This window comes from Strix uralensis, chromosome 2, assembly GCF_047716275.1.
Source record: "Strix uralensis isolate ZFMK-TIS-50842 chromosome 2, bStrUra1, whole genome shotgun sequence".
Classification (NCBI taxonomy): Eukaryota; Metazoa; Chordata; class Aves; order Strigiformes; family Strigidae; genus Strix; species Strix uralensis.
Genome location: NC_133973.1, coordinates 45,596,337 through 45,608,455, shown reverse-complemented (window position 1 = coordinate 45,608,455; position 12,119 = coordinate 45,596,337). Strand labels below are relative to the sequence as shown.

Genomic DNA, 12,119 nt, shown 5'->3' with positions numbered 1-12,119 from the left:
GCTCATTAGGTTTCCTAGTTTTAGGAATCGGACGTATCAATATTTATTACCAAATTATGAACAAATAACTTTTTTCTGCCCATAATTTTGAGTCACCAGAACAGAAGAGTATGCTGTCAGATAGCTAGTAGGTACAGTTTATCAGGTATAAGGCTGACAACAAAGGTTAGTGGAGGATTTTTATTTTTCAGGCTTTTTATGTGGACAGTGGTTAGATAATCTGTTAGCATGCTCGCCTGGTTGTTGATTATATGTCTTGAGTATTTTACTGTCTTAAAAGTCTTTTTTCCCCCCCTTCCCTTAAAATGCTTTTATTCTAAATAAACAAGCTTTATTTTACCAAGTTGTCACTCACTGCCTGTACTGAATAGAAAACACCCACAGAGTCTGATCTTAAATTTGGCCCTCCAACCTGAGATTAGATTTGCATGATTTCAACAATTTGAAGGTGACAGGTAAAGGCCTAATATAATTTTCTGGTCAATAAGCTTAACAAAAGAGCACATCACTTCCAGGAACTACAGCACGTATTATTAAAAACAAGCTAAAAGCTCCATGGAATTTCATTTTTGTTTAGTTACAAACTCTTCACAAAGAAAGGTAATTTTCAAGATACACATCTAACTACACCCTGTGAAATTCTTGCCTTTAACTTCTATATCAGAATTTTATGAAAATCTATTATAACTGGCTTTCTAAACTCATACCCAAAAGTTTGGATAGTATTTTTTTACTTGTATACTGATTGGATTGCATACAGATACACGCAGTTAAAGCAGCAGCTTGCATAATTAAGCGAAGAACAAATTTCTAATTGGAATTCTCTCCATAGTGAAGGCACTCAAGAAAAAAAGAAATAAAATCTACTGATGTAGTTACTACCTCTAGATATCTATGTGCCTTCAAAACTTCATTTTCTGGGAAGACAAGTTAATGAGTGACATGAATTTTACAATAGAAAAACCAGTCCCATTGCAGCCTAACAGCATCTGCGTTATACATATTGCCAAAATGGACTGTGCAGAAGGAACATTAAAACATGTACAACATGCTCAGATAATTGTGTGACCTCCAAAGTAATATTCCCCTTTCTCTCTCCTTCCCCTACCTAGAAACCGTTTAGAAAAAGAAAAGCAAATTAAGTGATTCTAAGGTCTTATGCCAACAGTGACTCTAAATTGTTCCCTAAAGTTTCCTAAATATAATTTTTATATTTGATATGCTGAATAGGAGAATGATTTATCTGATCCAGCCTGACTCTCCAACCAGACATTAAAAGCTATGTTTGTACCATAGAAGAAAGCTTCTGCTATAGGAAATCTAGTAAGAAACAAAGCAATAGGTAAGGACAGCTCAGTAAGGATTTGTTCACTGCCAAACTGAGCAAATGGAATTGATGCATGCCTAAGTGCTTATAGAATGATTTACCCACAAGACCCATCTGCAATTCTTGAACTGGACACTCAGGAAAACTAGCAATGTCTCTTTAAAGTGAGTCTTGCTAGCTCTGCTGTTCCCTCAGGGGCACAACAATCTCATCCCTATATGGACTGTGAGGACATCCTTCCCTCTGTCATTTAATGTGAATAAAATTACTTTCTGCTGGATGTACTAATGTGTGTTTTCAAAAGGTCAAGAAGGACATCTTGAAACCCTTATACTATGAACAGATCTGAAGATTCTTGGACCTGTCAGGAGACAATAATATATAATTGTAGAACAGGTGGGCTATTTCTCAGTCTTAGAAAGGTAGCCACTCAGAATAAGGAAAAAACAATGTTCCTAAAATTAATCTATTTTTTCTTTGATTTAATATAAAGTGTCTGAGAACCTTACCCAAACAATGTTCTATTTTATTCAGTAAAATTTTATCAATTAAAATTGTTGCAAAATTGTCACAGCATTTATTGGTACAATTATACCAATTGCTACCATCTTACAGACTTACTAAATTTATGTTCCACATGGAACCTACATTGCTTGTACACATACTAACTGATGGAAACTTCGATAAAAGCAGTGACTAAAACACATAATTCCTGAGCCTTCCTGTGGTCCTGTAGCATGAAAGTAAACAGCAACACTTAGGCTCCACTTAAAGTAGTATTAAATTTAGAAAAATATTCTGTGACTGGACAAACTAATCATACAGATTGATTTTGTGGGTAACAAAAATACAAGTACTTATATAGGAAGAGAAGTGCTTTGACGAATAAAATTTACAAAACCTCTAAATATGATTTTGGGGAAAAAAAAAAAATAATAGCTTTAAAGTATTAGCTGAAAGGATCTAAACCAACCAGCCAAACAAATAAAATCCAAAACCAAAATCAGAAGCAATTAATATATGGAGATACATTTTAAAACTTTTACAAATTCAGTCAAATATTTTATGTTGTAAAACTGGATCCTCAACAGAAAACTAAGTGGAAACTATTAGAAGATACTGTTCCAACAGCCATGGGAAGACAAACTCACTAATAGTGGCACCCTGGTGGATGCACAGCAGATGCAACAGACCAGATGTCTCTGCTTCAGAATGCCAGCACACTGAAACAAATGTGCTATGTAATAATGGGTAATACAGAAATAAAAGTAATTATGAAATTATTTTCAAAATAAATTAAACAGAAATCTATCTAGTCCCCATCAGGTCACCAAAAGCACAAGTATAAAGACTTAGGGAGTCAGCTACACTAAAAGGACTTTTTTTTTTTTTAATAAAAACTTTTATTCTTGTGCATATAATTTGCCTTTACTCTCATTTACCTAGTGCTCTGTAAAGCTACAATAACGTATTCTGCAAAGCATTATAGACCACTATCTAATCAAGAAATCTCTGTTTAATAAATGTAATTCAACAATGAGTAGGTCAACAATGAAGAAGGACCACTGACATCCATGTTTGTACAAATACATCTTTAAACCCCCCAAGAGCTTTTCTTTTTCTTCCATGTGTCTACAAGTGCCAACATAATAATGCTTCGTGACAGCACCGTAATGGAAAGATGAGATTCAGTCATCAAACCTGCCTACAGTTTGTTAGAAAGTGATGCTATTCACTTTTAACAATCTTTCCACATTTGTGGACAGCAGTTACTCAAAAGAAAAATCCAATTTTCAGGTTCCTAACTTTTACGATTTCTTTACACAAAATGGGGATTGAGAAACGGAACAAGTTGTTTAAGTCAGCAATTGCAATAACTTATATGAAAATTGCTAAAAGATAAACTGAAAAACTGAAACAGGTGACGTGTGACAAATTCTTGGTGGGACTGCAAGGTTTGAGACTAAAAATTTAAATATTCTCTAGATTTATAATGTACAGTGTGCTACAGCCTGCATATTTGTCACTCCAGTCATGTGTGTAGTAGTTTATATAAAAGATACAATCTTTAAGATCTATCCAATCTTTTTTCCTTTTTTCCTGAAAAAATTGCAAGGATTATTAAATTGGAATATCTGAATTCCAGGATGGTACTAAGTTTTAAACATTCAACTAATCATTTACTAGTGTTGATTATGTGTGTTTACTCTTTAATATCAGAAGCAATTTTTCTTACACCAACTTTCCGTCTCCCATTCCTGAACTTCAAACTTATAAACAAGAGTTAAGTTTGCTGTTCTGCAACTTTATATACGACTGTGTCTCAGTCTGTGTGCTTCTTTAAAAAGGCTCCGGGTCTATTTTGCACATGTTTTATATTCTTAAGTTGAAAAATGTATCTGAAAACAAATAAGTTAAAATGCCATAAAAAATTAAAGATTATTGGGTAAAGTAGGTCCCACAATTCCTTGTTAGCATTTAACTGAGGAATGCCCTTAGTGGCAATGATTACCATGTCTTCACAATTTTTCTCTGTATTTACATGCTACCAGTCAAGTATCGTTTCCTGTTTATTTTAAACTTTCTTTTAACTAGGTAAGAACGTTAACAGTGAGTGATCAAAAAAATTACTTTTTGTTAAAAAGGAGATTTAGAGAAGACCTTCCATATTAAGAGAAAACTGGGAGCACCATGTTGTCATAAACAACCCATGGTTGAAGACTAAAACTTCTCAACTGTTTGGGATGGTTGTTTTGGCCCACCTTGTTCAATAAAATGAACCAGTGGATCACAAGAGCACAACTGAATGATTAATATGGGAAGGTAAGAGAGAAGGAAGACATATTTTTCTTATGAACCTATTCACTCCCCCAAACTCACCATGATATTCTTAGAAAAAGCATAATTCCATTAAACACTTGCTCATCTTTTAAAAAACTTCAGACTCTAAACCTTATATTTAAACAAAAACTGAAGCAATTACTTCCTGAGCAAAATGTATAGCCATGACAACTTTTACTTAAAACAACTGAGTTCCTTAAGGCTGGTTGGTTCTCTAAATATAATGTGTTATATACACACCTAGAAAAAGAGAAAGCTTTGGAAAAAAGCGTGTTAACAATTTCAGAAAATGCAGATATGCAACACCTACAATTCATCTGCATAATAAAATTGGCTTTGTTAAGTTATTCCTCCCAAGCACAATTTGAATTTGTTTTCTTGTCACTAAGCAGGAAGGGAATATGAGAGAAAACTATCATTTACATACTCTCTACATTTAAACATAAAATTATGAAATAATGAAAGTAATATAACGCAGTGGAGTTTTCTTTTTAAAACAACTTGTTTTGGCTATTAGCTGTTTTGTGTTTTCCCTCCAAAGCACATATAATTTTAGGAAAATAAGATCTAGAGTTACTATTTAGCAGTGTTGCTAGCTGGTTGGTACCTGTCAGTGAAATCAAAACATTAACAGACTGGACACTATGATTTGATTTTGCCTGAGTGATTTATGTAGCTTAAGTTTTCATAGGCACATATTTTTATTCCCACTTAGGGCCCACTCAAGAACTGCCTTAGTAGCTCTCACCACTGTCTTAGTGAATATATCAACTCCATCAGTGATGCTGTGGGAAAGCCACCAGTGACAGCTTATAAGGTGTCTCACTAGATGCATGACAAAGCAGAGAACTTTTTGTATGCTTTTTGTGACAGTCACTCAACATATTATATTGGTGGCATTGCAAATACCTGAGGACCTTTCCTTTGCAACTTATGAATTCTGGTTCATAGTAGGAAGTTATGACAGTAAGAAGTACAACATGCTGTTGATGTACACTAACTAAACCAAGCAGAATGGGAGTAATTAATTTGAATCTCCATGCTTTGACCAACAATATAAGGTGATAGTGATGGTTGGAACTGGGGTAACTCTCACTCTCTCTCTTCCTCCTCTGCTTCCCATTTGTTAATAGAAAAGGACTTTGGGAGCAAGTATTGCAAGATCTCTAAGGAAAGGTGACTGAACTCTAGAAGAGAAAAAAAACCTTAAAAATCTGAGTTTCCAGGGAAATCAACTATACTGCTCCAGAACTGCAGGAGGCAATACCCTTCTACTCATCACAAATGGGGTAGTCAACAAGGAAAAGTACATGCAGCATGGGTCAGAGTCACAAGTAAGGTACAAGAATGAGACTTTCTGAGAGGCTAAGTCAGCCAAGGACAACTCAGATGTTTTTTACTGTCCTCATAGACCACCAAATTGGGTACCAACACTAGGAAAAAGGTGGCATACACATAGGTTGCAAGACAAAGGTAATACGATTTGAAGCAAGTCCAGCAAAGAAAGATGTGCCCTAGCCATAGAAATAAAAAGGTGGAAGTAAATAAAATTCAGCCAGCAGCTGAAAAGATTTTCAGAGAAGGAAAACAGGCTGCAGAGACATAAGGATGCAACACACTAGATGTCTTGTAGAGGGATCTCCAATTAATGCATGTTAGAGGTAGCTACCCAGATGTGAAGTTACGTAAGACTAAATTTGGATATTTGATATGAACTAATAATGCTGTAGATATTTCACACTCATTTTAAACATTCATACCATCCGTTACTTGTTGTCAACGATAAAAAAAAGAAAGAGAAAAACTGTCAGAAGACCAGTTTATACCAACGCAACATGAAGAAGTGACCAAAGGAACTTGATGAGACAAGAGAAGCTCTACCTTGCTAAACCTGGACTTTCTAAACCCACTCCTTTTCAGGAGAAAAATAAAATATAAAGAGGGGCAAAGATTTCCAAAATCTTTGCAAAGTTTGTCTGTGTGCTTAGTGACATTTATAATGGCATGTTTTTGCGGAGCTAATCTGTAACTCAGCAAACCCCCTTTATGCTGGTATCCCAGAAAAGATGTGTTTAAGATACAGAAAAGACTCAAGCTGTCTACATGGCCCAAGGAACCTGCAATATCACAAGGAGTTGCAAGAATGCTAAACTAAAAATAAGCACCTAAAAAATTAATTTAACTTCTTCCTAACAGCTACTATGGCATCTTACATGACAATACATGGAGCGAGGCAGGACTGTAGCAGAAGTGGTTGAATTACCAACTTTTTCTGAATAATTGGTAAACAAAAATCCAGACTCTTCAGGAATGCTAAGTAGTCTGGGAAGCTTAGCTACTACATGCTAAATAAGATCGCCAGATAAGATTTTTTTTTGACAGACTGTGTCATTTTTACAGTAATGCATACTAACATGTTCAAAATTGATGAACACTGGCAGCTATTTCAGACACCATCTATGGGAAAACAAGCACTGAACAGAGGGACACTACATAGGAAGCATGCTGTCTATGTTATTTTGCGCATATGGTGCATATCCAGGAAGAGGGTCAACCCATCAGCAGCTTGCTCATTCTAACTGAGATGTCTTGATGGACTACACTGGAGTCCATCCAGTGTACAGGATAGAGAGGAGACTAGGAAAAGATTACAGCTTAACATGGTTTGTGAATAGATCATTCTCAGATAAAATGAATTCACTCTATGAATGGCCAGAAAAAAAGGAATAAAGCTAAAGATGTTGTTCTACTTGCTACAGATACATGTAAAGATTTGGGTGTTTGGCAATAATGAAATCCATTCAGCTAGAAGAACGTGGTGATAAATCATATGTAAGAACTCAAGGCTGAAACAGGATTACAGCTCTAAGAGTAAATCTGAGTATACGTGAACCGTGTATGAAATGACAGCCTTTTGCCCCCGTGCAATGTGCGTGCTCAATACTATTTTTGTTTGTAATAAAGTATGCACATCTAAACAACCAGGCAAAACTATTCCAGGGTATCTTATGTCCTTTCAGGCAATCACACTAACTAAATGGATGGGAACCAGTATTAGGAGCTACAGAGCTTCCCCAGTTTCTATATTATCAGCAAAACCAAAGTCCCTTTCTATATTGTCAGCAAAACCAACATAGCTATCATTTGTGGAATGTGAATTTGCAAAATTTACTATTTTATTTCTCCTATATAACTAATGGTTTTCAGATTAAATATTTTCCCACTGCATTTACAAATGCATATTACCAAGAAAACTGAGGACAGCTGTTCTGTTTCTCAAAGCTGCAGCTTTAGTTTTTTCTTTACTGTTTTTTTGGATGATGGTGGTAGTGAACTCCTTTTATCTGAGACTGATCCAGTGAAAAATATACTTGCCAATGCACTTCAAAAGCAAAGTTATAGGTTCATTACCTTGTTACATTTTTAAACAGGAGATGTGTTTACCTTGCATAAAACAGTATTGAATAGACATAACATTATTAATATAAGCAAAACAAGCATGTATTTTTAGCTTTTTTTAAATTTAAGAAAATAACATATTTTTATGGAGAAGGAAAGCTAACAGCTTGACTAAAGATGCTCCCCAAATTATCCCATTTTATAAGGAAAATATTAGCCTGAATCAATTTTATGTTTTAAAAAAACCCACAAAATTACTTCCTCAGTTTCTGCTGGAGCCTCTGGAAATCTATGATTACTTTTACTGGAAGTTTTCTTCAGTAATAGCAAGTGAATAACAATTAACAAGAATAAAATGGATTGGCACAGCATCATTTACCAGATAAGTTTTTCTTTAGTACCTTATGACACTAGATGTTTTTCTCAAGAATAAGGTAAAATGAAGAAAGAAGACTTCATCTAGTTTGTTTGAGTGTGCTTTTGAAAAAGAAAACAAAAGCTGTTACATCAATTGTTTCTTACAGTGAATTTAATATTATTTAGCTCCGTGTTCATGTGTGGGTGTGGGTGTTTCTTATTTACCATGTCTGGTAAGAAATGTTGAAATAACTCTTGAATAACTTTAGCCCAAATCTAGTAACTCAGATCCTTATCTTTATTCATAACTCATTGTCATTCTGAAAGATGAGAACCATACAAAGTAACAAGCATATTCAGAAAGATTTTACTCCTAGAGATATCCTTCTGCCTTTCATTTTTGTTGCTTTGCTTTGTTGTATCTGTTTGAGTGTTTTACTTCTAGTTTTTATTCCCCCATATTTCCATAGTTATGTACTTAATTAAGGCCCACAAAAACACAGAAGGTAAAGGCAGCAACTTTAAAAGTTCTGATGTTGTTCATATTTCATTAACAGTGAAGGAAGGAAATGAACACAATGTAGATATTGCAAGTCCAGGATAAGTATTTCATTTAAAAGTCTAGAGTTTACGAAGACAAAACAGTGGTGTACTGTAAAAATGGGTTATTGGAAGTTTAGACTGGGCAAGACTTACCTTTGTAACTAATTTCAAAGGGGAAATCTCAAGTTCTCAGTTGTCAGCAGAAGTTAGTAAATCATTACCATCTTGTCTCACTAGTGTCACAGATACACCAGTCTTTTGAAAATACCATATTTAACACTTAAAAACTATAATTTGCCCTTCATGATGTAAGAAGCTATGGGGTAGGCTGAGAAACAGACGTAAGTGCTGCGCACTTCAGCATCACTACATGTAGCCAAAGAAGGAGCTGAAGCTGAGTTAGGTCCCCCAGCTATTTTGCAGTGTGAAAAGCGGGTGGAGAGTTGATGCCTCAGGAGGGAACTCAGCCACGCGTAGGCTGTGTGGAAAGATGCCTAGCCACTGCGTGACTAGCAAAAATACATGAGTACTCTTTGCTTTGTCGCAGGTGATGGGTGTCCTGGCGACAAAGGCCAGGTCCTTGCGTTCTCTTTCCTGTCCTGGGACTCCTCAACTCTCTTCTGTGCAATGGTGCCAATTCAAAAGAAGAGGAGCAGACTAACACTGACCAGAACAGCCTGGTGAGAGGGACATTTCTGAAAAGTGGGAGGGAAGGAAGATCCTGAAAGCAGGTGACTCACTGCCTGGATGGATGCCTTATCCACTGGAAAATGTACAAAGGAAAAGAAAAAGGCACGGGTCTTCCTCCTGCATTTCCAGTGAATACTCTTTTGATATGCTGATAAAGAATACCTAGCAGATTAAAGCACGTATTCACAGCAGGCAGGTGAAGGAGGGCTTATTCTGAAGATAGCTACTGGATTTTAGATTTCTACAGAGCGGGTTGGAAGAGCTTCTATTCACAGGTTAAAGCCAAACTGAAGGAGCACAGCAACGGAACTATTGTAGAGCTAAGCACCAACAGAGCTGGGCAGGGGTGTCAAGGCTGGGAGAAAGCCACCTATGTTATGCAATTATGCCTCATTTTAGCATTATCTGTCCTTTTATGGTGCCACCCCTTGGTCAATGCAGCTTGCAGCAGAGGGTAAATTTGCTGATGCTAAGGGCCACTGAAGACAGTTTTCTGATAATACAGTAATTATTGATTATGAAAACAATAGTGTTAAAAAGATATATTGGCTGGAAATTGAAGACAGAAAAATTCAAACAGAAAAGATGTAAATTCTTAGTAGTGAATCCATTTAAAAATCAGAGCAGATGACTAAAGAATGTAAGAGATTCTAAATTAATAGAATTGTGTAAATCAGGTTCACTTTTTTTTTTTTTTTTAAATAGTCAGACACAATTTTGAAGAGCAGGTAGAGGGATCCCTATCTAAAATACCATGGATTATGGTTTCATAAATAGTACATGATCATACCCATTCTTTCTGACCTTGAAATCTATGAGAAATTAAATAACATTTTGCATTGAATTTCAACTCATCTATAATGCCAATTTATCTGAGATGAATTTTCAACACCTGTTTCCTCAGATCAGTATCAGTCCTACTTGGTTCTACTTCCCTCACGCAGATATAATGTAATTTAAATATATTTAATCAATTTCTGACTGAGAGCAGTGTTTAAGCATAAAGTTAAGCATAAAACTGGAGTTATTTCTTGTTCAGACAAGGGGAACTCTTACTATGAACAGTTAACGTATTTCATCTGCAACCACCGCTTGAGGCAGAAGGTGCAGACATTGATTAGTAGCTTGCAGAGAAGCCACAGAATTCTACTTCACTGGAAGAAAAATTAGCATTTTTCTTTTTCAGAAAATGCAGTTTTATTATCAGAATGACAGTTTCAGAAATATATCGGATATAAATAGAAAAGAAAGAATCACTGGTAAAGTCAAATGACACTACTATAATAAAAGCAGGAACTAATAATTTGGTTTATATGTGTATTATGTGTACACACACGGCTATATATAAGCATATACAGATATAGATATGGATTTTGCAGATTTTCTGTGCATTGCAAAATATTGTTTTGTTGCTCTAATTCCCTTGTTTTAGAGAAACAGAACTCTGTTTTAGCCATGCAACTTTTTCCTAGGACAAAAGAATGAAAATGGGTGTAAAACTGTCTCTTCCAGAATATTTTTATTTACACTTAATTCCTGTTATGTTTTGTCAAATATGACAGAAAGAAATAAACTTGTCTCCAGGTTTTACCAAGACTGTTCTCATATACTCGCTCTCCCTTGTACCACAAAAGATGGGACTCAGCTACATAACAAACTATATTATACATTGCTTTGCACTAAAAATTCTGACCATTTTCAGAAATTCACTATGTGCAGTTCCACAGGTGTCAGACATAGCTAAAAAAAATGAATGTATACCATCCATTTTTATAGTGCTGTTTTTCAACTTGAGAGAGATGTTTGAGTTTTTTTAATTCACAGACCTCAGTTCCTAAACCTTATGACTCATGGCACTGGCTACTAACAACTCACTAGTAAAAAATGTTCATCTTTATCAGTTAATCCAACTTGATTTTCAGTTTTTCACTGATTTTTATCTTTTTCCATGCCAATAGGTATTTCTACATCTTACTAGCACTGACACACAATTTGCCATAAAGCACAATAGATATATATATATAAAATACTCAAATAATAATTTTCAAGTTTAACATATCTGAAAAGTTGACCTTATCCGATCTGTGATATTTTCACTTTTTACTCACTAAACTACTAAGGTGCAAGAAAATACCATACCATATAAAGGATAAACTAAGTATTGATGCAGTCAGCTCTCCATGGGTGGAGAACCCAAATTAACTAGAAGGCTGTTAAGGTGCATCTGGACCCTGTCTCCTGCTCTCCCCCTCCCTGTTACCATAACAAAGTCAGTTTAACTGAAAGGCCATATTGGGAGGTGGAAACAAGAGCTTCCAAATGTGTTACATTTTTAAAAATTAATGATTTGTATCTCCCTATGGAAATGAGAGTATTGCTAGATTGTGACAAGCAGTTCTTCAAGAGCTAAATCCTGGAAGGACTCCAGACTGAGGTCAATGGCTTTCTGAAAATACCAGCCTGCAAAACTGGGAGGTATTTTACAGACTATGCTGCTGAAAAATCTATCTATCTTGGGAATTTTTTCTTACTCAACTTTCTGACCTTATTCCTTCTCTTCTCTTGAAATTTATCACATACACATATACAGATACACTTCTTTCCAGTGGCTTTTTCAACCAGACAAAAAAAAAAAAAAAAAAAAAAGATTTATTTTTCTTGAGAGCTACACTTGAAGACAAATAATTTTTTTTTGTCAGCTATTAATTATTAATAAAAGAAAACCGAGTTTAGGAAGCTACTATTTCTGTTGTTTCTACCCTCCAGAGTACCCTTCTAAATACCTTCACTCCAAGTATTAGAAAATGCAAAAATGTGAACGGTAGCCATTGTCCAAGGGATTTAAAGAACTCTCTAGAAACATGGGCTGAGGATCATAAAACCAGGAATAAACAACTGCACTAAGAAATAAAAGAGAAATATTACACATAAGACAGAACAGATGCCATTATCTTTTAGTCCT

General features: G+C 35.3%; 1 protein-coding gene across 10 annotated transcripts in view; it reads right to left on the bottom strand.

The window, feature by feature from the left end:
• Window positions 1-12,119, bottom strand: part of DMD (dystrophin) — a 1,145,544-nt gene that overhangs the window by 316,299 nt on the left and 817,126 nt on the right. The window lies entirely within an intron of this gene.